Raw genomic sequence first — 26,587 nt, 5'->3', positions numbered from 1 at the left:
TGCCCAGACTATAAGAGGCACTTATCGGTCGGTCGGTCGGTCGGTTTGTAAATTTTCTTCTAGAGATTATACATATCTGCGGTGGGTTGGCACCCTGCCCAGGATTGGTTCCTGCCTTGTGCCCTGTGTTGGCTGGGATTGGCTCCTGCAGACCCCCGTGACCATGTGTTCGGATTCAGCTGGTTGGAAAAATGGAGGGATGTATTATACATATCTCATAGTTTAACTTTTTTTAGGTGGAGGTATTTATATAGATTTTGGGTTTTGGTGCATTTTTTTTCTTATAAAATTTTTTGCCATTCTTTGGATTTTGTGCAGTTTCTTCCTGAACTCCTTTTCTTTTAGTATATACATCTTGTCTGTATTTCATTTTTGGGTACTGTATATTTTATTGTATATATTGCAGACAACATTACAAATTTCCATACTGGATCGGTTGAGCCCCGGGTTAACAACAACCGCCACCAGTACTGTTAGTCATCAGGATGCTGGCAGAAATTAGGCAACTGTTGGCCGAAGCAGAAGAAGAGTGGGGAGATGTGTCTGGAGGAGGAAGGTAAAGAGAGTGGAACTTAGGGTAGAAACTTTGAATGTTGGCAGTATGACTGGTAAGGGGAGAGACTTGGCCGATATGATGGAGAGAAGGAAGGCTGATATATTGTGTGTGCAAGAGACTAAATGGAAGGAGAGTAAGGCCAGGTTGATTGGAGGTGGATTCAAATTGTTCTATCATGGTGTGGATAGAAAGGAGAAATGAAGTAAGGGTTATTCTAAAGGAACAGTATGTCAAGAGTGTTCTGGAGGTGAAGAGTGTCAGAGTAATGATTATGAAGCTGGAAATTGTAGGTGTGATGATGAATTTTGTTAATGCATATGCCCCGCAAGTTGGGTGTGCAATGGATGAGCGAAGATTTTTGGAGAGAATTGGATGAAGTGATGAACAGTGTACCCAAGAGACAGAAAGTGGTGATTGGAGTGGATTTCAATGGACATGTTGGTGAAGGGAACAGAGGAGGTGATGGGTAGGTATGGTGTCAAGGAGAGGAATGAAGAAGGTCAGATGATTGTGGATTTTGCTAAAAGGATGGACATGGCTGTGGTGAATATGTATTTTAAGAAGAAGGAGGAACATAGGGTGATGTACAAGTGTGGAGGAAGATGCACACAGGTAGATTACATCCTATGCAGAAGAGTCAATCTGAAGGAGATTGAAGACTGCAAAGTAGTGGCAGGGGAAAGTGTAGTTGAGCAGCATAGGATGCTGGTCTGTAGGATGACGTTGGAGATCATGGAAGAGAGTGAGGGTAGAGCCAAGGATCAAATGATGGACGTTGAAAAAGGAAGACTGCAAGGTTGAACTAAGGGAGAAGATGAGACGGGCACTGGGTGGTAATGAAGAATTACCAGACAGTTGGGGAAACTACAGCAGATGCAGTAAGAGTGACCGCAAGATGGGTGCTCGGTGTGACATCTAGACAGAGGAAGGAGGAAAAGGAAACCTGGTGGTGGAATGGGGAAATACAGAAGAGTATACAGAGGAAGAGGGTGGCGAAGTGGGATAGTCTGATGCAGAAAGTAGAAAAGAGTACAAGGAGAAGGCGCAAGGTGAAGAGAGAGGTGGCGAAGGTGCCGATATTTAAGAATAAGGGGGATGTGCAGGACTGTAGTAACTACAAAGGGATAAAATTGATGAGCCGCAGCATGAAGTTATGGTTAAGAAGTGAGGTGATGATTAGTGAGCAGCAGTATGGTTTCATGCCAAGAAAGCACACCACAGATGCGATGTTTGCTCTGAGGGTGTTGATGAAGTATAGAGAAGGCCAGAAGGAGTTGCTTTGTGTCTTTGTTGACCTGGAGAAAGCATATCACAAGGTGCCTTGAGAGAAGTTGTAGTATTGTATGAGGAAGTCTGGAGTGGCAGAGAAGTATGTAAGAGTTGTACAGGATATGTATGAGGGAAGTGTGACTGGTGAGGTCTGCAGTAGGAGTGACGGATGCATTGAAGGTGGAGGTGGGATTACATCAGGGATCGGTTCTGAGCCCTTTCATATTTGCATGGTGATGGACAGGTTGACAAATGAGATTAGACAGGAGTCCCCTGTGGACTATGATGTTTGCTGATGACATTGTGATCTGTAGTGAAAGTAGGGAGCAGGTTGAGACCCTGGAGAGGTGGAGATATGCTCTAGAGAGGAGAGGAATGAAGGTCAGTAGGAACAAGACAGAATACATGTGTGTAAATGAGAAGGAGATTAGTGGAATGGTGAGGATGCAAGGAGTAGAGTTGGCGAAAGTGGATGAGTTTAAATGCTTGGGATCAACAGTACAGAGTAATGGGGATTGTGGAAGAGTGGTGAAAGAGTGCAGGTAGGGTGGAATGGGTGGAGTAGAGTGTCAGGTGTGATTTGTGACAGATGGATATCAGCAAGAGTGAAAGGGAAGGTCTACAGGGTGGTAGTAAGACCAGCTATGTTATATGGGTTGGAGACGGTGGCACTGACCAGAAAGCAGGAGACAGAGGCACTGACCAGAAAGCAGGAGACAGAGCTGGAGGTGGCAGAGTTAAAGATGCTAAGATTTGGATTGGGTGTGACGAGGATGGACATGATTAGAAATGAGTACATTAGAGGGTCAGCTCAGGCGAGATTGCGTTGGTTTGGACACTTGCAGAGGAGAGAGGCTGGGTATATTGGGAGAAGGATTCTAAGGATAGAGCTGCCAGGCAGGAAGAACAACAACAACATTTATTTATATAGCACATTTTCATACAAAAAGTAGCTCAAAGTGCTTTACATAATGAAGAATAGAAAAATAAAAAGCACAGTAAGAAAACAAAATGTCAATATTAATTAACATAGAATAAGAGTAAGGTCCAATGGCCAGGGTGGACAGAAAAAACAAAAAAAACTCCAGAAGGCTGGAGAAAAAAATAAAATCTATAGGGATTCCAGACCATTAGACTGCCCAGTCCCCTCAAGGAGAAATGAAGGAAGGCCTAAGAGAAGGTTTATGGATGTGGTGAGAGAGGATATGCAGGTGATGGGTGTAACAGAACAAGATGCAGAGGACAGAAAGATATGGAAGATGATCCGCTGTGGCAACCCCTAACGGGAGCAGCTGAAAGAAGATATTGCTCACTATTTTTGATTGGGATATTATTTTTGTTTTGTTCCACCTGTAAATAAACGACTCTTGTTTAGAAATGCCACCTTTTTGTGTCTCTATCTCCAAATCTGATCCTGGTCGGTCCTGCACTACAAGACACCCGCTGTGTGGTCTGGTGCTAACCTTGCCACTACTTGGGGTGTCGCATGCTGATAGTAAAAACTATTGTTACATAGAAGCACTGCTGCAACAGAGGCTCAAAGACCTTCAGTATTAAATAGGAATTCAAGAGCTAAAGCTCAAACAAAATGTCACAGCCACATGGAATTCAACTCATTACATCTGAAAAAAATGTTGATCAGAAAGTTGCCATCCTTGCTTTGGTCTGCCCACCTTGTCTCTGGAAAGTGAAGCCTGTGAACTCCTGAAACCATTTGAAGAAGTTATAATTTGAACCTGAGCTCAGACTTGGACATTTCAATAATCTTGCCAAACCCAGTACTGTTTCACATCGTTTATACTCTCTGTAATGCCAGTTCTGTTTAACATCCTTTCTCTTTCCTGCTTAAATATTTATATGACCAAATAAATTTTGTTTGGATGGCAAGACAGATTCAGAGGGATGCTCCAGGAACTGTTTGCCAAGCCTTTAGCTTTAGAGTATGGTGTAGATAACTGTGGAAGTGAGAAAGTGTTGCCACAAAAATGAACATTTCTTGGTGATTGGATAGAAAGATGATCTTCTTCTTCTTCTTGGTCAATAAAACTACACTTAGGTTTTGCTTTTATCATTATAATATGACACCTCTATAATTGCATGTTAATATTTATTTAACTGAGCCTACCAACTGTGAAACATGCTATAAAATGAATTAAAAATCAGACTGCATGCCCAACTATTTTTCAGAATGGTTTCTTCACTGTTAAATGTATCCTTTCTGTGGAAGAGCTTATTACAATGGATCTAGTTCTGAAACTAAGTTCTTATACTATATGGGTCCCAGCAATAATAATATACAGTACATTATTGAAAACTAAGTACCTTTCTACATATTATTTAATGCACATATAGGGCTTCTTTAAATAAGGCCATTGCACTGTTCAGTTATGATTATATATGCAGCAACAAGAATATAACTGACTAGCCAACCCGCGGCGTACCATACGCCACATAATCAGGCCGGTTTTTTAATAATTTTTAAGCACAGGGAGAAAATTAACATTTGAAAAATTGGTAATGTAATAAATTAGCAAGAAAATCAACATTGTAACAATGCACGGAACGAACCAACACACAATCGTCTGTGCGGCGCGGAGGGTGGAACGGGAGGAGAGGAGAAGGACATCCACTAACTCCCTCAGTCATGCTAGTCTGCTGATTTCTCGTCCAGTATGCACTGCCTGCTCATGTGCCCACCTCCAACTCGTCACTCGAGTTGTTCTCGTCTTTGTACAGTCCAGATGCACCTGTGACTCACATAGATTTTTCATTGCTCTGTGCGGTTTTGGCTGCCTTTCTATATATAATCCACCAAGACATCCGACCACAGTGGTAGTGAGGTGGGAGGGGGGTGTGAACAAAGTGCAGGAGCATCTAAGAAGACGCATGTTTGGTGTGGATGCGAATTGCTGCATGTAGCGTGTAAAACAGTTTGCTATGGTGCACGCGGTTGTGTGTTGTAACCGAAAACTCGGTTTTTAAAGACTGCTCACTTCATTGTGTATACGACTGTAGGTGAATGAAAAGATGCAACTCTGGACAGGGAAACATACAATACAGCGTTTTACACGCTGCATACAGCGATTCACATTCGCGACAAATTGTTTTACATGCTGCATACAGCGATTTACTTCCGTGACAAACAAGCCTCTTCTTAGATAGTCCTGTCGCGTCCACCCTAGTTCTCGAAGCATACACACCGCCTGGTCATGTGGTGCCTCTGTGTGAACCGGTCAGGCACAGAGAAGGTCAGCTGCCGAGAGAGCGTCTCGACTGTTGCAGGGCCTGGCCTGGTGAAGCAGGTGAGACGGTAATGAAACAGAGGCACAGGGCTTATTGGTTTTTAAAGACTGCCTCCTTCATTGGGTTTTAACCAATGCACGGAACGAACCAACACACAATCGTCCATGCGGCGCTCAGGCGCGGAGGGTGGTGCGGGAGGAGGGGAGAAGGACGTCCACTCCGCTTCCTCCGTCATGCTAGTCTGCTGATTTCTCGTTCAGTATACACTGCCTGCTCATGTGCCCACCTCCAACTCGTCACTCGAGTCGTTGTCGTCTTTGCACAGTCCAGATGCACTTGTGACTCACGTAGACTTTTCATTGTTCTGTGTGGTTTTGGCTGCCTTTCTATATATAATCCACCAAGACACCTGACCACGGTGGTAGCGAGGTGGGAGGGGGGTGTGTACAAAGTGCAGGAGCATCTAAGAAGACGCATGTTTGTCGCGGATGCGAATTGCTGTATGTAGCATGTAAAACAGTTTGCTATGGTGCACACGGTCGTACGTCGTAACCGAAAACTCGTTTTTTAAAGACTGCTCACTTCATTATGTTTTAACCTCAGTTGTAAAGGAATGTTTTATGGATCCCATGGGATACCCCTCGCAAACAGTTTTACACGCTGCATATGGCTATTCACCTCCACGAGAAACATGCCTCTATGAGCAGTCAACGTGGGTCGGAGCTGCATGTGACCTCTACAACAGACGAATATAAATGACGGCGGTTTTTCTGTGTCGTCGATTCAGAGTTGGTGGGCATGGCTCTGTGAGTTGTCGTTGTATCTAATGGTCTTGGAGTTGATGGGCGTGGGTCCTTCTTGTGTGTGCCATAGGTGTCTCACTTGTCAGCGGCTTAGTGAATCCACGCCCCTTCCGGCGTGCTTTCCATGGTTGTCTTGCCTTAGTGAGTTATATATATAGATATTTTGCATTGCTAAGTTTTTATTCATTCAAGGTCAGTTTTTTCACATACACCTTTTCATACTACCACAATTAAGGCCAACAGTTTTTGGCTTATTATGAAAATGAATATTTATTTGAAATCATCTGGCATCATTTTACGGATGTAAAAGTGCATTTTTTTGTTGTTCTAGCATTTTAAATGACTACACAGATTTTACTTCAGCTTGTACAAGCAAATTACAAGGATATATAATCTTCATGCTTAAGCATTTGTCACTTGCTTGAGCTGTAGTTAAATTAAGCTTGAGAGAGATTTTTGAAGTGCTTTTGATTGAATTCCCGTAAACTGCATAATAAATTTGCCAACATGCTTAAAACATACAGACAGGAATTTATAGATTCTATACATTTTTATGTTATAAGTCCTAAATGCAGATTTATGTAGTAGACCAAATATCCTGCTTTTCTGCAGTATCAGTGAAGATGTGCTTTATTATTATTATTTTTCTTAAATGGTTCCTGATTTTACTGAAGTAATGAAAGGTGATCTACCATTCATTCCAGAGTCAGCAACTGACAGAGAGAGAGAGGAGAGGTTGAAAGCATGTGCTGCTAGTGCATTGCTGCACCCACTGCATGACAAACCACCTGGACTGGGACTTGAGTGTTGCCGGCGAGACCTCAGCACCACACTGGAACAGTGTGAGGTTTTTTATGGTGGCTGGATTGCCAATCCTGCCACCGACCCATAAGCATGCTTAAAAGTAATTTTGATTTCATTTGACTTTTCATTGTCTGCTAATCCTGCATTTTTATATACTGAATATCTAATGTAATTAAACTGTGATTATTTTATATTTTACCATTAGTTTGAGGGCGGCATGGTGGCGCAGTGGTAGCGCTGCTGCCTCGCAGTTAGGAGACCCAGGTTCGCTTCCCGGGTCCTCCCTGCGTGGAGTTTGCATGTTCTCCCCGTGTCTGCGTGGGTTTCCTCTGGGCGCTCCGGTTTCCTCCCACAATCCAAAGACATGCAAGTTAGGTGGATTGGCGATTCTAAATTGGCCTTGGTGTGTGGGTGTGTTTGTGTGTGTCCTGCGGTGGGTTGGCACCCTGCCCAGGATTGGTTCCTGCCTTGTGCCCTGTGTTGGCTGGGATTGGCTCCAGCAGACCCCCGTGACCCTGTGTTTGGATTCAGCGGGTTAGAAAATGGATGGATGGATGGACCATTAGTTTGTTATTCTCTTCAATAGTATGTAAGTTTTAACAGTAAAGCAGAAACTGGCATTTCATTAATGTTGCTTTTCTTCTGAGATTGACATGCAATTATCAGAAAAGTTTCTTATGTAAAATGCTATTTTTTTAAAGAAGATCTGTTTAAGTCTCAAAATACTAGCGGAAAAAAAAATAGTGGACTGAAGTACTGTCTATAGTTAGGCTACATTAAAATTCTGAATATGAATGGTGTTAAAATTTATTTAATGGAATTTAACTTTGGCTTTTCCATTTTGGTCATTAAATTCCTACACGAAGATCTGTCTCATTCATTGTAAGATAGAGAATCTGTTTTTTTTTTGTATCAAACATAATTGACAACGCAAATGTCAACCTGTTTATGTTTTATTACTGATCAAAATTTAATGCAAAACAGTACATTCGAAAGTGCAATTGTGTAAGTGTAGCTTTTAAGATTCTACATTGGTTTACGGTTATGTTCAAAATCCTTCTTTTGGCATATAATGTTAACACTTACCCTTACCTCACAGAATTATTAATACCTTGCCATAGGGGTACACAATTACCACAAAATTATATTGCAACAGCATAGATACCCTGCTATGTACAGTGTTTTGGTTTAGCATAAAGTTCACTGGATTCTCAACCAATTATTAAGCGCAGTCTATGACCAAAACTCTGAATTTTGGTCCAGTCATTTAAAGCAATGGTCTTCACAATTCATGCAGTAAAAATCTCAGTCATTGAGCAGTTCCGTTCACGCTCTTGAGGAAACAACAGTCTGCAAGCATCCACTTGTCAGTATAAGCACCTCATCAGTAGAATGAACCATTATCCTCAGGAATGCTTCCACAAACCTACTCAACCTTACATCAGTTGCAGTTGCATAAAGAACCGCTTGTTTCAGACCCATTTCAACTTCTTCCCATCACTTGGAAAAAAGTAAAAGCAACCCAAGTTCGAAAAAATAATTGTTGAAGGGTGAGGTGTATCTCTTACTTTGGATGTTGATCATTATTGAAAACCTTTGTTGTGCACAGTTTTAATCAGAGATTTTTGTTTTCATAAATAAAACATTATGACTTCAGTTATCTGAATTTGCCTGCTAGACATAGGCATGTGTTATTGTGTAAACAAATAATTGACAATTATATGTGTCACAGACCTAATGTTACTGGGACTTGGTGCTTAGCTTTCATGTACTCGTCTGTATCCAAATCTAGAAAAATAACAATGCAGCACTAATTTACGTCAATCTTCTTACAAATGTCATCTGTTACCCTTATCTATACAGTTTCCACACCATGTGGTATACTCATACACCTGTACAAAGGTTTAAAAAGAATAATCAGTAGATAAAAACTGCCTAAAGTCTTGTCCATAACTAGGCATGGGTTTAAATATTGGAAGATTACAATGAGAGAACCAAGCAAATGATATACTGTAATAATAATAATAATAAATTTTATTTAATAGGTGCCTTTCTTAACACTGAAGGTCACTTTAAATTGAAATTAAACAACAGTAATAAGATATAAAAACAAAGAGGACATAAAATCTAACAGCAATAAGATACAGAGGTAGTAGCAAACATCAAAGATAACAGGCAGTAACAGTGTTAAATTCATAACTGGTATGCCAGTTGAAGAGAAGTTTTGAGGGCAGTTTTAAACTGTTACTAAGTCTAGTTGACGGATATGAGAGAGAAGAGAATTCCACAGTTGAGCAGCACTATGAGAGATGCTCGAGCTCCCATAGAACAGAGTTTGATGTGTGGTACAGAAAGTAAAGCTGCAGATGAGGATCTGAGTGAGTGAGAGGAGTGTAAGTCTTTAGGAGATCAGTGAGCTAGGGAGGAGCAAGGCTGTGGAGAGCTTCAAATGTTAAGAGCAGTATTTTGTATTGTATTCAGTAGTAAACTGGGACCAAGTGAAGTTGGAAGATAATAGGTGTAATATGTTCAGTGGATTTAGAACAGGTTATTATCCTCCCAGCAGAATTTTGAATAAGTTGTAAGCGATGGATACATTTTTTGTGGGATGTCAGATAGAATAGCATTACAGTAATCTATACGTGAAGTGACTTTAACCAATACTTTATTACTGTGTTGCATAAGAACAGGACAAAGTCTATAAATGTTTTGGAGATGAAAGAAGGCAATCCAAGAAACATTACTTATATGGGAAGAAAAAGAGAGGGTTTTATCTAGAATGACGCCCAGGCTCTTAACCTGGGAAGAGAAGTGTGTGTTAATGGAGTAATGGGGGAGTAAATGCTAACATTACTCAAAGTTATTGTCTGCTTTTACATGCATTTTTATTACTATTTAATTCATTATTGTTTTTTGTATTAGTATACTGCTGCTGGATTATGTGAATTTCCCCTTGGGATTAATAAAGTATGTATCTATCTATCTATCTATCTATCTATCTATCTATCTATCTATCTATCTATCTATCTATCTGTCTATCTATCTAATGTTGTTAATTAACATGGAAGAATAGTTAACCTTAGCGAGTGTAGATTTAGAAGCAGTGAGGAGCACCTCAGTTTTATTGCTATTTAATTGGAGAAAATTGTGAGTCATCCATGACTTTATGTCTTGGAGACATGCCATAAGAGTGTCTGGAGGGAAAGCAGAAGTGTATTTAGTGGATAGATAAAGCTGTGTTTCATCAGCATAACAATGAAATTTAATACCATGGTATTGAAATATACAATAGAACCTCTGGTTACAAACGTTTCTGAACATGTACAAATTGGGTTACAACCAAAAAGTTTGCCAAAATTTTGCATTTGTTCATGACCACACGCTCTGGTGGCAAGCATAAACACTGGCAGCCAGTTTTCCTACATGCGTTCATAAGCGCCAATGATTTCCCATTCTCCGTTTTCCATTTTCTTTTGTTTGTGAATACAGAGCCTAACAAAGCCCCTGATGTTGCAAAAGGAGTTACAATGTTAACCAAGCAGAGGCCTCAAGTGCTGGAAGAGGTGGAAAAACTGTTGCTAGTGTGGTTGAACGAGAAGCACCTTGCAGGGGATAGCGTTAAGCGAGGCGATCATATGCAAGAAAGCCAGGTTCGTAAGGGTCTAGCGCAAACTCTTACAATGCTAGTTTTCTCTGTTGTTCAAGGTTTTCTCAGTGTTATTCAATGTTTTTACATTTAATTTCCTATTACACTGTGCATTCTATGGTATAATTAACTATTTTTGTGCTTAAAAAATATATGTTTACATACAGTTCGTATGAAACAGATTAATTGCATTTACATACAATGTTATGGGGAAATTACGTTCGGGTCACGACCAAATCGGGTCGTGTCCAGAGTTTTGGAACACATTATGGTAGTGACCAGAGGTACCACTGTATTATCTTTTGGGAAGATGTAAATGAGAAAAAGAAACCACATCAAAACAGAACCCTTCAGAACTCCCTGAGTAATGCCTGCATCTAGAGATTTAAAGACCTCAAAAGGACAGGAATTGATAAAAGTCACATGTCAGCTACCCAGAGAAGATCATTTGTGATTTTGACCAGAGCAGTTTCTGTGCTGTTTTTAGGACAAAAACCAGATTGAAACTGTTCAAAAAGGTTATTTTTTGAAAGATGGGACTGAAGTTGGGAGGTCAACTGCCTTTTTGAGAACATTAGATATGAATGGAACATTTGAAATAGGCCGATAATTGTTAAGGATATTAGGATCTAAACAAGGATTTCTCAGAATTGTAGTAATTGAGGCTGTTTTTAGTGAGAAGGGGGCCATGCCTGCAGTAAGGGAAGAGTTAACTATAGTAGTTATCAAGGAGGAAATATGTGACAGACAGGACTTAACAAAGCTTGTAGGTATTGGATCCAATTGGCATGTGGAAGAATTAGATTTTGTTATAAGCTCCAAACTTGAGAATAAGGTGGTTGGTAATGGAATACGGGTGAAACGAATATGGGTGCACAACCATGCAAAAAATGGCAGTGCCCACAAACCCCAATAATGGTGCCAAAAAAGATGTGACTAACGTTAACAATAACAAACAGCTCCAAACTCTAAATTGACCTTAGAAGTCAAATCAAATTAATTATTTGTGTAAAACTGACGCTAGAGTCACTGGATTTGAACTCTGAAGTTCTTCAGTTTCAAGGTGGAGTATATAAAGGGATGTTGTATTGCAGACTTTGATGCTTTATCTCATACTTGTCAAATATCGGGGTTGAAATGTATGTTACCATGGTATGACCTGTGTAGCTCAACCCAGCCCAGAACTTGTAGGATTATCACTAAGCATGAAAATGGCCGTTGTTTGTACCAGAGTTTTTTAAAGTGTCCAAATTAGAAAAAGACAGATGAGATTGGGTTAGGAGACCCAGGTTCGCTTCCCGGGACCTCCCTGAGTGGAGTTTGCATGTTTTCCCCGTGTCTGCGTGGGTTTCCTCCAGGTGCTCCGGTTTCCTCCCACAGTCCAAAGACATGGAGGCTAGGTGGATTGGCAATTCTAAATTGCCCCTAGTGTGTGTTTGTGTGTGTCCTGCAGTGGTTGGCACCCTGCCTGGGATTGGTTCCTGCCTTGTGCCCTGTGTTGGCTGGGATTGGCTCCAGCAGACCCCCGTGTCCCTGTGTTCAGATTCAGCAGGTTGGAAAATGGATGAACAGGTGAGATTTATGTTTTTGAGGAAAATACATCACTAGAGAAAAATCCACTGATGATCACAGTAAGGCAATATGATGTACAGTTCAAACGATAAATAAACTCATATTTATAAAAATGCTGTAACTAAGAGAAAAAGTATGCATGAAACCCCATGGCAAAACCGGAAAAAATATAAATATCAGCCAGTCAAATGTACTCCTGATAAACCGAAAGAGTTTCACCTTAGTCAGTCACAGCTATACATCTAGCTAGGGGTTTCTCCCAATACTTGCCAAAATCACTACCCTGCTAAACAACTTAAAGAAAAAGAACATCATGTGGAAGTGAACTACTGTGTGCAAAGATAATAATAATAGTCAATCAGAAGAAAGCCCTACAATTTCCCATACTACTATAGATTCATATTGACACCACTGATGCTGGGCTTTGTGACATTTTATTTCAGAGATTAGTTGATGCTAAAAAATGCATTGCCTGTGCATTTAGAGAATGAGTGGAGCTAAGCTCAGCTGCTCTACTTGTAGAAAGTAATGCCTAGCTATTGTCAAAGATAAAGTCACAGAAAAACTTTCACGATGGGGGAGATAGCTTTTATTTTCCACATGTGGAGTCATGTTGTACAGTGATTTCAATGACCAAATTACAGCTGTGCAAAACACTTTCTAAATTCACAGGTAATTCCAGGAGTATGTAATTAGTGGGCATTTCTCATGTCCTTGCAAGTTACTGATAAACAGACCCTTCAAGTCAGCACCTTTCCTGCTTCTGCTTGCCCCTGTTCTTATCACTACTTAACCTTGTACATACAAGCATCAGCCCAGCACAGATCAAAATACCTTTTTAAATGCTTTCTAATAGCATTAATTGTAAAATCCAAGAGTAAAAAGGTTACAATAATCTATATATTAATCAAACAGTAAAATTCATCTCTGACACTGTCATATTGGCTATAGTGAAAGGCGACATTATTTTTAAACTTACAGGACTAAAATATACACATACTACCAAGCTCTCTGCCGGGGCCATTTCCTTCCATCTAGAGAATGTTGTAGCAAGGCTACATAACTTGACAGTTGGGTTGGCCTCCTGGACTGTCTGTCACTTTATTATGTTGGCTGGAAGGGTGTTTGTAAATAGCCCTTCAGGCACCTTTGGTGACGTTCCAGTCTGGGAGGACCCCGCCCGGTAAATATTCCAGCTGCCTGTTGCCGGCGTGAGGTTGCCATAACAACCGAGGGGCAACGATGTTTCGGCGGGAAACTTTTTCTATTTAAGGGGAATGGTGGATCAAGGCAGGAGGAAAGAAAAAAAGAAAGGAAAAGGCTGAAGGCAAGGAAAGGCTATCCACGCTCAAAGGATCATTCAGGATCTTTCTTCACCCAGGGACGTCTGCTATTTGTGGGTGGTCACCCCGAAGAAATAATCTGGTGACGAATCCCCGAGAAGAGGCCAGGATCTGGTGTTCTCCGGGTGCTCCCGTCTGGTGAGTCAAATATCTGAATTTGCATTTCTTCATGATAGTCCGCGGAGAAGCCGTTTCCACCGGAGGACTGTTGTGTTTTCCTCCTGCCCTACGGAAGGAACTGAACTGCAGGATTTATTTTTCCTTATATGTGGATAAAGTAAATTTTTCTTTTTTGGTGTTTTCGGAGAACATTTTTTTAATTATTATTTTCTTTTGTTTATTGTTATATAAGGACGTGCATAGGGGACAAGAGGGGCCGAGGACCAAATATGGTAATGCTACTTTAACCTTTTATTATCGTCCACTTCCCTTTGGGTTGTGAAGTGTAGGAATCGCGTGCCTATCTATCTATCTATCTATCTATCTATCTATCTATCTATCTATCTATCTATCTATCTATCTATCTATCTGTCATTAGTTAGTAGAGTTTATTGTGTGGATATGGATTTGTTTTCTTTAACTTATGCCAAAAAGAACAATATACATTTTAAAGCAACAAGGAGTGCTGAAACATACAGTTTCCACCCATGTGTGACTTCCTGTATCCACCAAATACTTTGCAACAGTATCACCTTGTGGGCATCAAGTAGTCGTACTAGATAAACCAAGATGAATGAGAGAGACACAGACAAGGTGTTACAGAAATAAACAGTTCTTTATTAAAAAAAACAAGGTGACACCAAATATAAGTCTGTTTTTTTTTTCAAAGTTGAAATAAAGCAAGATCTGTGAATAATCACATGAGCAAGTCCATCAAAATGCTTAAAACATTCACTTACATTAAAGATTATGGTGAAATAAAAAGAAAACACTCAGAAACAGACACAAACTACATGAATCTAGTCTTGTTCCCTCCCATCTTAATCAGGATCCTAAAAGGGACCACCATGGACCTTTCAAGTCAAAATCAAATAATACAACTCATGCCCGTTGCTCTCTTCCTTGTCCAGGCTACTCACAAGGTCTATCAAGGACTTTCAGAGTCCATATAAACTATTGCAAAATAAATCAAAGTCCTTTCCCCTTAGTTGATCCAGGATAAAAAAGGACTTCTTCCAAAATGAACATAACAAAAACACAACTTAAGTCCAGCTCACCAAAATTACCCCCCTCCTAAAACTCTAGGGAATACATAAGAGTACAGTGGAACCTCGGTTCACGACCATAATTCGTTCCAAAACTCTGGTCATAAACCGAATTGGTCGTGAACTGAAGCAATTTCCCCCATAGGATTGTATGTAAATATATGTAAAGATTAAGCACAAATATAGTTAATACACCATAGAATGCACAGTGTAATAGTAAACTAATGTAAAAACATTGAATAACACTGACACAAAACACCCAGGCTCCCTGCTCAGCTACACGAGCAGGCTCGCTCGCGCTCTCTCTCTCTGTAGCACACACAACCCCCCCGTCAGCAGCACGCGCTCGCTTTCTCTCTGCGCTCACTCGCACTCTCTCTCTCTGTAGCACACACACCCCTCATCGCCCCTCCCCGTCAGCAGCACACACACACAGACACACCCCCGTCAGCAGCACGCGCTCGCTCGCTCGCTCGCTCCCGTGCCCTCTCTCTCTCTCGCTCTCTCTGAACAGAGGGGAACATTTGAACAAATCCAAACTTTAATTTAAAAACGAACCACAAGCAACCAAAAAAGTAACAAGATCATGCTAATTTAGCCTTACAGCCCGATCGCTGTAAACACTTTTTAAAATGAGTTTTAAGCACAGAGGAAAAAAAAGGAACATTAGGACAAATCTGAAATTTATTTAAAAACCAACCATAAGCAACCAAAAAAGTACAGTAACAAGATCGCGCTATTTTAGCCTTACAGCCCTATCGCTGTAAACAGTTTTTTTAATGAGTTTTAAGCACAGCGGAAAAAAAGGAATATTTGAAAAAAGAGAAAAGTAACATTGCAACTAATCACGCTATGAACAACTCCATCTGTAAACACTTTAATGAGTTTTAAGCACAGGGAAAAAAGCGAACATTTGAAAAAAGAGAAAAGTAACATTGCAACAATTCACACTACGAACTGAAAAATTAACTTTTGAAAAATCCGTAATACAAAAACCACCAAGAAAACTAACCTTGCATGAGTCGAGTTCTGGCATGAAGTGAGGAGGAAGAGTCTGGCTCCACAATGGAGGGATGTTTGCCTTCAGGTGTTTTCTCTCTTGTGATTTCTTGGGTTTCTGGTGTTTTTAGCTGTTTAGCTGGTGGGAGCGAAAGCCTCATGCAGTCATTCCAAAAACAAAGTCCTTGTGACCCAACCCTTTGTGTTTGCCCTCCACATTACTGGCAGTCTGGCTTTGTTTACATTGTGCTTCTTGAAAGCACGAGGGTTCTCAAATTGGTAAATGAGTAAACTGGTAAACAGTTTTTCCACCTCTTCCAGCACTTGAAGCCTCTGCCTGGTTAACGCTGTAACTCCTTTTGCAATATCAGCTGCTTTAATACAGTAGATTCTTTCTGCTTTAGAATAGTCATTTTGACTTCTTGTACTCGGCGGCAAGATCAGTAACACAAACGCCACGCTCAAACTCTTCAATAATTTCTTTCTTTACTTCGATTTCAATTTTCTTTAAAACTTTCTTCTCACCACTCTTCACTTGCTTAGAAGCCATAGTTAACTGCAAAAGCACACGAAATACTGTAAAGCACAAAGAGAGCACAAGTAAAGCACGCACGTCTGACTGAGAACAATGAACAGGGAGCGGCTCTGCTTAAATGAACCAGCCAGGCGGGCACACGGCTCCCCTCCCCCTGTCAGTAGCAGGCTGGCAGGCACGTAGTGCACACAGATCCCCCCTCCACCCTGTCAGTAGCAGGAAGTCAGGCAGGCAAGCACGTGCAGCAATCTCCCCCTCCACCTCCCCAGCAGGCAGGCAGGCAGGCAGGCACGTGGCTAGCTCTATCTCTCTCTCTCTCTCAGCAGCAGGCAGGCACGTCTGACTGAGAACAATGCAACACGTGCGGAAATCATCGGCGAGCACAAACCGAAAGGGAAACTGGCTTGTTTGTATACCGAGTGTGTGGTTGTGAATCGAGGCAAAAGTTTGGCGAACTTTTTGGTCGTGAACCGAGTTGTATGTGAACCGAGACATTCGTGAACCGAGGTTCCACTGTATGTGCCCCATCTCCTTTTCTTACTCAGGTTGCTCAGGAGTTCTGCGATGCACCCTCCACTAAGATAGACTCCACTACGAAAAAACAGAACCTCTGATGTCAATCTTTCCCTTCTAATATGATTCTGGGATAGGTTCTTGAGAGGGGACACTGGCACATGAATGTTGCTGCTGCTCCTCCCTCACTTTTTCATTAAAATTTACATTAAATTTGCACTTAATATACATCTTTCACTTTTTACTTTCTCTTTTTCTTATTCCGTTTTAAAATTGGGTTTCCAGTAATGTATGGCATTGTGCCTGCCAACATTGCCCAGTGCTTATCAGTACCTACAAAACATTGGATTGATCATAAAAAAAGACTGGGAAATCTTTTAGCCACTGTGCATTAACCTGGTATGTTTTTGTGTCAGATAATGAGACATTTAGTGGCAGGGGCCGCCTCCGCACATGACAGTAGTAGCGCAGAGTTTAAGTTGGATTGGGAGGGAGGGGGGGCTACTCATCCTCTATTCTCTCCTGTGAATGTTGTGATACTAAATTACAATACATCTATAAAGAATGTTTTTTAATTGCAAATTCAATAAAAAAAAACAAAAAACTGTTGCACTATGCAGACCTAATAAAGTCCAGTTATAGTTAAGTATGACTACCTCTATGTAATCTTTAAGTCTATCTTAAAGCTGTTTTGGTATTGTTTTTTATGTATGAGTGAATACAAATGCATACAATGCCATCACAATTTAATTGATATTTAATTGATTTTGACAGATACTTTACTGAACTCCTTGGAGGAGAGAAGTTTGTTACATGTTCAATGGTGCTTCCCACTTTATGCCATCTCTCTTGGGTGATGGAGAGTTCAGAGGATGACCTAGCCTATATAGTAAAGTTCAAGCAAACCTTTACCATTGACATGGAGAAACGGAAGGAGAAAACAAACAATACATAGCTAAATATTTCCACAGTACTTGACTTCAGGTTTAAGGACCTTAAGTGCCTACACAGAATTGACAGAGCTGAGGTGTGGTCATTGATTGCTGGGATCCTCAAAGAAGAGATACAGCAACCAGTGCAAGCTGCAACATCAGAACCCCCAAAGAAGAAAGCATCTCTCTTAGTGGCTTCAGAGTCAGAATCTGATGAGGAAGAGAACTACATTCAAAAATGACTCTCTCTCTCTGAGCTTGCTTGCTTCCGCGCCTTCTTTCTCTCTCTCTCTGAACAGAGGGGAACATTTGAACAAATCCGAACTTTAATTTAAAAAACAACCACAAGCAACCAAAAAAGTAACAAGATCACGCTAATTTAGCCTTACAGCCCGATCGCTGTAAATACTTTTTTTAAAATGAGTTTTAAGCACAGCATAAAAAAAGGAACATTAGAACAAATCTGAAATTTATTTAACTGGAGCGCTATAAGCAGAGCCTGTCATCAGCATGGAGAATTACCCCCTAAAGTGGTGGTCCACACATGCTTTGGTATACAAAGAGCTAGCTTGCCTTGCTTGCAAGTACTTGGCAACACCTGCCACTGCGGGAGGTTGTTTTTACCTCTGGGCATATTGTGCAGAAAAAGTGAGCTGCCTAGTCTTCTGGAAATGTGACCAAACTTGTATGGTTAAGCAACTGGCTTGGTTTAATAAAATAGAAATAGTGCATTATTCATAATAATCCAAAAGGCCAACCTGCTGTTTCTGCTGAGAAATTAAATTGGCTAACTACATTAACAATTTTGAATTGTATTCTGTTTATAAAATCCTGTTTCTGGAGTTTTTGTATGGGTTTTGAGTGAGATTTATTAAGCATTATTGAGAAATACATGGAAACTGCAGTATGAGACTACATGTCTTAAATATGTCATCTGTTTTCCAATATAAGCCCAATTGTTTGGTTTCTATGTTTAGCATTGCACAGCCCTAGAGTATGAGTGAATAAAGCCTCCTGACAGTTGAAGTTTTGTCTTTATTTCTTCTTATTCCAGTTACCTGAATACATGAAGTACATTTATATGCCATTATATTGTGTCCATTCTTCTTAATATGGTCTGATTGCGCTTAAAAATCTTTGTGGTAAAATTTCAACATTAAACAAAAATAAATTTTAGATTAATCATGATTAATTACACCAACTAATGCGATTAATCGCGATTAAACTTTTTGATCGCTTGACAGCACTAGTATCTTGTAATATCTCCCATTATGCTGCTTCTGCTGCTTGCTATTGCCAAATATTTACATTGCGGGTCAGGTCGCAGCCACCGCCAGGCTGCAAATGAAAGGTTCAATGGCAACATTTGTTCAGGAATACACTGTCCTATACATGGGTTTGGAAAAAGGAGTGTCAATGTGCCAAATTTGCAATTTGCTAAAATAAAGTCTGATCATGGATCTGTCCACAGTGAAAAGTAAAATTGCATTATTTAACTCAAGATCTCTTAATGGCAAAAGCGCTGGTGCTATCAGAATTCACTACAGACTCCAACCTTGATATGCAATGCCTAACCGAAACCTGGAAAAAACTAAAAAATTTTATGTCTCTCACAGAGGCGATGCTATCCAAATATATTTACTTCACAGAGCCTCAAGACAAGGCAGAGGAGTAGCAGTAATTGTTAGAGCAGAACTTAACATCAAAAGAATCCCAATTGACTGCCCATTGTCTTTCGAGTGCCTGGCGCTTAAGCTAATAATGAAATCAGGTCCTGTCTTACTCATTGTTCTCCATCATCCCCCAAAATACAATTTGTCTTTTTTATCTTATCTGACTGAATTATTAACCCACTTAAGTACCCTTTCGCAGAGATTCGTTCTTCTTGGCGCTTTCAACATCTATATTGACATTACTACATAGAAGCTGAGAAATTAATTCCTATCTTTACTGGACTGTTTTGACTTGGTGCAACATGTTGATTTTCCTACTCACTCTGGTGGCCATATATTGGACCTGATCTTCACATCTGGTTATCTGTTGGCAACACTTATAGCAGTGATTCGGGATTCTCTGATCATAAAGCAGTACTATTCACTGTCTCATTACCTCTTCCTACTCTTATCTGCAAATGTCAAATTTCTTTCAGAAACCTTAAACATAACCCTCTGTACTTGCTAGTTCTATTTCTGATCTTTTTATGTCTTCACCTATCCCATCAACACTAGATAGTCTTGTTATCCACTATAACATGGCCCTTCTTTCAGCACTAGATAAAATAGCTCCTTTAAAGCATAATTAGGTTTCCTTTAAGTGCTCAGCTCCATGGTACAATTTGCCTTCATGCCATAATCACGACTGTTACGAAAATAATAAATAGATCCCTTGACACAGGCTTTGTGCCAGCTACTTTTAACCCCAATGTTAAAAAAGTCTGGTCTTGATGCTAACAATCTGAACAATTTTCAGGCTATGTCTCAGTTTCCTTTTCTGTCAAAAGTTCTTGAGTGTGTTGTAGCCTCCCAACTCACCAAGCACGGTACTTAACTTCTAATAATTTGATAGATCCCTTTCAGTCTGGCTTCAGGGCATAATGCAGCTGTGAAACTGCTGTGCTTCAAGTAACCAATGATTTCCTTATGGCAGCAGACTCTGGACAAACCAGCATATTAATTCTGTTAGATCTTAGTGCAGCATTTGACACTGTCAGATATGCCATTCAACTGTCCAGAATAGAAAACGTGCTGTGTATCTCTGGCACTCTTCTCCAGTAGTTTAAGTTCCCTCTGACTAAGAGGCAAGAGTTTGTTAGTCTTGGCAACAGCAGATCCAGCTAAGGGCCAATCATATAAGGGGTTCCTCAGGGCTCTCCTCAGGGTTCCTCTTGGCCATATAATTTGTAGCTATGGGCTCAGTTATTTTTATGCAGATGATACTCAATTCTATTTCATTGTTAAAAGTGAAACTTCATCAGGGTTTTCTCAGCTCACAGCATGCCTCAGTGAAATTAAAACCTGGATAGAGCAGAACTCTTTAAAATTAAACTGCAACAAAACTGGACTCCTGAAAATTGGCACTAAGGCACAACTTAAGAAAATTCTTATCTCAGACTTCTGATGCAAGTAATCTTGCTGTCATTTTGATTCCTCCATTTCTTATTCCACCCACATAAACCCCATTAAGAAACTTTCTTACTTTCTTCTCAGTATCATATCCCATGTTCGTCATTTGTCTCCTTTTCTAATGCTGAGAAACCTGTCCATTCTTTTATCACATCCTGCTTCGATTACTATAAGGGCCGGTTTACATTTCACGCTCAGAACACGTACGCGCCCGCATTATGGCTGCCATGCATTCCCAGCATTCATTTCACGCGTCCTCTGAGCAGGTCCTCAGAAATTAACGCGACGCATGTGCGAGTTGCAGTACCAGCAAAAAATCTGGGGGCACAGTGTGCTAAAAGTCGGAATGTGACGTCAGAGTCTCTGTTTACTATGTACATGTGACAGAATGCCTCTATGCAGATCCTACGGGGATCGATGTGCGTGCTTCGCTGTTTGATAAATGGTTCGATGTGGTGAAACAAAATGCCGACATACAGATGCATTCGTGGTGCTTTTATAAAGCGTCGCATATTCCCAATCGTAATGACACGATACATTTTAAAAGTCTCACATGCCATCTTTTGTGCTCTCTTTTTTTTCTGGAACTTCACAACAGCAACATAATATATAGGGCTGTATTTGAGCAACTGAAAAAAAAAATAAAGGATACGGTGAAATTGTGTATTTTGTGATTAAAGTGGAAATTTCGGCTTTAATCTCGAAATGTCCACTTTAACCTCGTAGTTTACTTTATCATTAAAGCAGACCATCGTAAACGTCATCCCAGTTTTTAATCGCTACAAGATTTTTGGACCTGACAGCAGCGGCAAGCAGCAATAGATCACCACACAGAACAAATTAAATGTATGATTTTCCAACTCTCTGCACATTTAGAATCCTTCGATTTATACTTTATATCACTTTCATGATGAAATGCATTAAAGTGTGTATGTTACATTTTACATATAATTTCGTTAAAATAATGAACACTGTTAATAATTACACACATGTGGGAAATAATTACACACATGGTGGTGTCACGGTGGTGGAGCGATAGCACTGCTGTCTCCCAGGGAGTTATGTTGCTGGTATTTCCTGCTTGTATTCCACACTGTGCTCCGGTTTTCTTCCAAAGATATGCAGATTTGGGGATTGACGCTAGTGTATGTGTGTGCTTGTATTCACCTTGCGATGAGCTGAGGCCTTGTCCAGGGTCTGTTTCTCACTCGTGCCCAATGCTTGCTAGAGTGGGCACATCCCTGGATTGATGGATTTAATCAATAAAGATTTCAGAGATATTGTGGTAAGGTGTCACCAGAATTTAATAGGCAATTCACAACACAGAGAAGCTAAACCTGTTCTCACCGTGATAATATCTCGCACTGCCACCTGGTGGATTCATCCAGATTTATGTAAAGTACGTGCGCAAGTATAAACACTACAATGCTTGTGGAGCAGGAGCGTCCGCTGCAGCATGCGTCACGTCGCGTGAAGTATAATTCCGGCCTAACTCCTCACTGGCAGGTGCCACTTCTAATCTTATATCACAGCTCCAGTTGATTCAAAACTCTGCTGCAAGTGTCCTGACATGGACCAGGAACAACAAACCCGTAACACCCATCCTGTTTAGCCTCCACTGGCTCCCTGTGCCTTATAAAATTGTGTTTTTAGCCTACAAAGCTGTAAATGGCCTTGCTCTGGACTACACCAGTGACCTTCTCCATCACTATGCTCCTATTCGCCCATTAAGATCCTCTGATTCTGGCAGATTTGTTGTGCCCCACAATCAGCTTTCACTCTACTGGTGACACAGCCTTCAGCTGTGTGAATGACCTCCCAAAATTAATGAGATCAGCTGACTCCATTCATTCTTTTAAGAAACAGCTTAAAACTCATCTGTTCAGGAAGGCATTTAACTAACCTAACATTTAGCCCCTTCTTTTAGTTTATGTCTCTGTCCACATGCTCAGTATAATTTGTTTGCGTGTTATATCACAAATGATGTTATTTGCTCAGGCTTCTCTTTTAGTATTAAATTTGGTATTTAACTCTGGTTTGCTGTCTTTTATTCTATTTAATGCTTTTTGTATCCTATATCTATCTGTTTCAGTGTTCTATTCAGGAAACATTTGTATCCAATGTTACATATACCTGCTGCTTCTTTCGGAGACTCTGTGAACCTTCTTGACTTCTCTAAAGTCTAAAAATCTATGCTCACCCGTGCTTGCTCAAATACTTGATCAGCCAAATGCACTCCAACTCTCGATTACTCTCTGGTAAGTAATCACTTTCATCTTATCTCACCTCACTGCTGCCTTACTGTTTCTCACTCTACCGGAGATCTCATAGTACCACCTTTGAACAACTCAAGGTAAGTGCCCAAGTGTTAACTATTTACACCAGCCTATACTGTACATCTATAAATAGTTACACACTCACAAATTGCACACATACACAGAGTTTAGCACTGTCACCATAGCACAACATACCATACCATAGACCACATCCATTGTGATGAAAATATGGTGCACTTTATGGGGGCAAAGTTCAAAAATGTTCAGTGGCATATCAACTTTAGACCAACCTCACAAAATAGATCAATAGGACCCCTAAAAACATGATGGTATCCATTGTTGGCAAATGTACAAGGACTGAGGCAAGAGGCTTGTGATCTACACTATACTGCAATGCAGGAGGCTAGTTTCATCCATGGTCTACTTTCTACATGTAAGCAGATTAAAGGGCCTATTAGACACCTCTTTAGAGCATCATTTCCATCATACATTCCACTCTGCAATCATGTACAGAAATTCAAACAACTCTAGCAATTTATTTAAGGAAGAGAAATCGCTGCAAGTGCCAGACAAATCACAAAATTACAGAGACACACTTTAATTCTAGTACCATATCAAGATCCAAGATTATCATCTTTCAAATTTGACACATGCACAGCTAGGCATTTTTCCAAAACTGTGGATGGGCAATTGTAGACCTAAAACAACAGCCTAATACTTGCAGAATGTACTTAACCATTATCTATCAAAAATGACACTGCATACATCATGAAACCTTGATATTTATCAAGGGGGAGTATACATCTGTGGTAATATTACAATTACAGGTGGATTACTTGTGGTGAAATTAACAGTAAAAGATTCACAGAATATTGAAATAAAAGTGGGGTAGTTGGTAAGGAGAACAAAGTTATTATTCAAAAAGAAAATCAGCACACCTTTTGATTTTTTTTTTCTACATGCTAAAAGTAATTCATACACCGTAGGTAAGTCTCAAATGTGGAAAGAATTCTGAAAGTGCCAAACATGAAATCTGTAGTAGTGTCATTAACTATCCAAACTTCCTTGCCAGGTAACACTCTGTTAGCTGCCTCTGATTTTTTTTTTCCTGATATAATTTTTTTTCTGTGTCTTCCTTCGAACCCATATTTCATTTTTCTTTGAACTCGTTTTTCCATGTATAATATGCATATTCTACTACCTTTTGAACTACTGCATTTGGCTTCTAAGATTTACAGAATCACTTTTCACTCTCCTGCCAGTGCATTAATTTTCAAGAAATGCTTTACCCATTGCTATGAGCCAGGTTTAGTGATTTTGTTTCCTCATCGCACTCTTTTACTGATATAGTGTTTTGACATGTAGTCTTATTGCCTATAAAAGTGATGAGACTTAAATATACTTTGTCCTCGGACAAGAAATGATTGGTGATGTGCACACTCAATGAAATGCCTTGTTAAAGACCAAAAAAATCAGAGTATATTGAAGTTCATTTCTTTTTTTAATGCTTCTTGAATATGATGAATTGTCATGCTACCTAGTTCTGAATCTCTTTTTCAGCCTACTGAGCTTCATGGCAAAGTTGAAATCATTGGGTGAATAACATACTGTTCTGTGAAGACTTTAACAGCTTCTTTTCTGATAAAATATGTTTTTAGTTAATAAAATATTTTTACATGACAGGATGTATGCTAATTTGTTATGTGTTAAAAATAGGTAAAACACATTAGACAGTGGCTGTCCAAAACCAAGGAAAATGTATAACTAGAAGAACAATATCCAGATAAACTCATTATATTAAAAAAATATATATATTTAATAATTGTTTTAAAACTTGCAGTATTAAGCTTTATTGAACACTTGTGAAAACAGAAATCATGTAACAATACATCTACTGTTTGTTTTGTAAAGAAAGGTCTTTAGGTTCACTGTCAACTGTGAAGTCCTGCCCATTAGGCAGTGTAAACTTAAATCTAGTTCACTTAAAATTTTACAGTTGTTCTATCTAGTAATGCAATTTTTAGTTTAGTAAACTGAAAATGTTTTTATGAAGTACAACTTAGTATTGAATTAAGTTACTAACATTCAGTATTATCAAGTGCGATAGACGGTTGCACAGTCGGGATGCCTGGGACGTGGAAGGACCAGGAAAGCGCCAATACCTCCCCCGGGACACGAGAGGGTGGCCTTCCTGGGGTGCAAGATCACAAGATCAGAGCTTGGAGGCTCCACCCAGTTGGGGCACATGGCAACCGCCAGGTGACGGCCAAACATTCCATGGATCATGGAACAACAGGAAGTGCTGCAGGAAGGTCATCAGGAAGCACCTGGAGTACATCTGGGTACTGGATAAAAGGGGCCTTTACTCCATTCTGGGACCCGGAGTTGGGAGGTAGTGTGACGGAGTTTTGTGAGAGAGGAGCGGAGGCGGCAGGAAAAGAAGTGTGTAGCAGAGGACTGTGAAAGATGTGTGCATTGTGCTGTGATGGAGAAAGAGAAGAAAAATAAACATGTGTTTCTGTCAAAACTGTCTTGGTGTCTGTTCGTGGTCGAGGCCATGCTTCACACAAGTCATTGTAAATTTTCTAGTTATGATGTTAATGTGCCTGCTTCAATACCTATGTGCCATTGTGCCAGCACCACTGTGATGAGGGACAGATGTGAAAAATGAAGAATGCTGTTGTAATTCAATGACAATAAATAATGTAAGTTATAAAATAACCACTGTCTTGTTAGTTTCTCAGTATATTCAAGTTGAATTTGTAGAGATAAATTTATGTAGCTTTAACTGACCTCATCCTTAAAATAGTTTTATGTCACTACAAAGTGAAAAAGTGTCAATTAACAGCCCACAAGCCAGTAGTTTTGAACTGTTATTAAATCTTTGAAACATTACAAGCCTATCAGGTAGATTACACTATAACATTAATGGAGCTTAATACTTGAAAGTTGCTTTATGTTGTGACGGACAGCGGGCAGCTCAACCCGGCCGAAATGCCCAAAGCTTAGAAGGATGGGGCAAAGCAGCTACTTTGGAACACTGTCTCCCCAAAGAAGCTAGATGGCGACTTCCCTGCAGAATAGCGGTGCCCCAGTTTTCCGCAGGGCACCATGAGATCTGGAGTTTAGCTTCACAGCCCTGCTGGGGACCGTGGGTGCCGCCAGGAGACGCTGCAGGGGGATCTGGGAGGTTTTACTGTCTGCATAGCCCGGAAGTATTCCAAACTCACGGGGAGTACTTCCAGGCTGAAGAAAAAGCAAGTTCTCCATCTGACCTGGAAGTGCTAGCAAGTCACATGGACAGAAGGACAAAAACACTTCCGAGTCAAGGACTATATAAAGGACTGCTGGAGACCCAGCAAGCAAGCTGGAGTCTGAAGGAGTGTGACAGAGCTCGCCTGAATGTGTGGAGGAGAAATTAGTGATTATTATTGTGCTTATTAACTGTTTTTATTGTGGCTGTGGTGCTTGGAAGCACTGTGGAAGAAGACAATATAATTAAAATATTTCTTCACGCTTTTACTCTGTGTCCTGAGTGTCTGTCTGTTGAGTTTAAAGGGGCATCAGCAACCCCTAGCGTCCATAATGTCTAGTGATATATGGTTTGTTACAAGAAATGTGACTTTTTAAAATTTTTTAGGCATGCATTTGATGTAAGTGGCTTTGTAGGTATGAAAGTGCTCTGATATACTGAAACTATTTTGTCGTGGGGATTAGGGATCTCCCTTGGAAGTGCAAAAGCTTGTTTAAATGACACAGATAGACATGA

Source organism: Polypterus senegalus, chromosome 17 (genome assembly GCF_016835505.1).
Source record: "Polypterus senegalus isolate Bchr_013 chromosome 17, ASM1683550v1, whole genome shotgun sequence".
Lineage (NCBI taxonomy): Eukaryota > Metazoa > Chordata > Cladistia > Polypteriformes > Polypteridae > Polypterus > Polypterus senegalus.
Note: the sequence above shows the minus strand (reverse complement) of the source record.